This window comes from Orycteropus afer, unplaced genomic scaffold (assembly GCF_000298275.1).
Source record: "Orycteropus afer afer isolate SDZICR_OR568_19922 unplaced genomic scaffold, OryAfe1.0 scaffold00114, whole genome shotgun sequence".
Taxonomy (NCBI): Eukaryota; Metazoa; Chordata; class Mammalia; order Tubulidentata; family Orycteropodidae; genus Orycteropus; species Orycteropus afer.
The window spans coordinates 4,409,247-4,411,444 of NW_006921701.1; positions in this window are offsets into that span (position 1 = coordinate 4,409,247).

The window sequence follows — 2,198 nt, forward strand, 5'->3', positions numbered from 1 at the left end:
ACCCATAGCGACCCCTCCTTGGGTTTCCGAGGCAGTATCACTACGGAAGTAGATTGCCCCATCTTCCTTCCGAGGAGAGGCTGGTGGATTTGAACCGCCAGCCTTCTGGTTAGCAATCAAGTGCTTGTAGCCACTATGCTACCAGAACATCATACAAGAGATAAAAGGAGAGCGAAGACAGCAGAGGAGGGACCTGATCACCATCAAGAAACAAGAGGCCAGAGCAGAGCATGGACCCAGAGTCCCTGCAATGAGAACCTCCTAGAGATGGGGAAGAGAGATGCCAACCCCAATGAAGATTACTCAGGAAAAGAAGACCAAACAGACAAGGATTTTCATCTAGAGCTGATAGAGAGAGAAAGCGTTGCTCTAGAGCTCATGCCCTGAATTTGGACTTGTAGCTTCCTAAACTGTGAGATAATAAATCTCTGTTTGTTAAAGCCAGACACTTGTGGTATTTCTGTTATAGCGCCACTGGGTAGCTAAGACAGTTAGCAACAGAGTGCTTGACCATTGCACCACAAAGGCTCCTTGAAAGAAGCCCTAATATGTGACAATTGCAAAATTTTCAAATAATACTGTTTTATGTGTTAAAATAGAAAAAAGAATAAAAGAGGGCATACCTGTCTGTGATAAAAATAAGAGACAGGAATGTAATGTAAAATGAGAATAAGTAATTTGAATGTGATTCAAAAGTAGAGTTAAAATTACAAATCAGTGAAATTAAGGAGGGAAAAGATAAAAATACCTTCAATAATGGAAGCTACTTGGAAGCTTATTGAAGCTAATGGAAGCTTCAATAACAAAGCCACTTGATTGCAAGTTCTGAAGAAATACCAAGAGGATAGAACTCTGCATCATATAAGATGAAAGAAAGGAAGTAGGGCAAAAATGTGATGTGGACAAAGAAATTAGTAAACTGACAAATTTTGAAAGCCTACTGCTTACAGAGAACTGTGGTAGAAACCATTTTAATTTTAAAAAGGTCTCAAGCAATCTATCTAGGTGTCCAATTTGGGATAAATGTAACCAGATAATTGAACAGCTATAATACCTGAGACATTGTGTCTTCTACAAGTTGGAAATTGTGTTTCTGGTTTTTTGCAGGTATTGGCAAGGAAACTGTAAATTTCCCTGCAAAATGCTTATCTGTATCTGATTATAGTTGACTCCTATTTATACAAAAAAGCTAACTTTAAAAATTTTTTATATTCTCTACTCCCTACCACCACCAATTTCTTGCAGATAATTGGGCATATTTTAGTTAACTGGTTGGTTTTTAAATAAGTTAAAAAACAGTTAGTTTGCCTCTCTTCAAGTAGGTTCGTCCTTTTTTTTTTTTTTTTAGTGATTCAAAGCGATTATATGATCTTTCAATAGCTCATAGTAAGCATTATAAATGGTATGGTACTTGAAAACATTCTGATTGTTAGACTTGTGGGGCACTTGTCTTGGGGGTTGGGGGTTTTGTGGGCTTTAGATAAAGAATTTGGAGTAGGATACTTAGAGGCACTTGAAACCAACAAAATTCAGAGTAGGCCACACCCGCCTGCCTTTTTAAAGGGCCAATTTGAGCCCAAGGTCATATGCCCCTCCCCCAAGATCCCTTGAATTGATAGCTCTGTGGTGGACATCTCACCAAGGCAAGCAAGCCTCTGAGCAGACTGCCTGGAGATCTGACACTTGTAAAGCACGGCCCAAAGGGACAGAGGCAGATATTTTTCTTTTTCATTCCTGGAAATTTAATTCAAAGAACTCAGAGGGGAATTGCAGTTATTTTCAGTTTAGAAAGAAGCAGACATATATGGAATGCTGCTAATTTTCATCTACTGTGGAACATGAGAGCAAAGATTCATAAAATATTGCTGCTGAGATCTAGGCTGCCTTATATTTCCAGTAGTGCTCCAGGTGCAGATTCAGTGAGACCCGGCTTTCTTTAACAGCTGGGTTAATGCAAAGATCAAAACCAAAACCAAACTCACTGTCATCGAGTCGAATCCGACTCACAGTGACCCCCTTTGGGTTTCGGAGGCAATAGTAAATCTTTACAGAAGTAGATTGCCCAGTCTTCCTTCTGCAGAGTGGCTGGTGGGTTTGAATCACCAACCTTCTGGTTAGCAGTCAAATGCCTTAGGCACTACGCCACCAGATAATAAACCCTTTTTATCTGAGCTACTATAGATACATCTCTTCCTTAC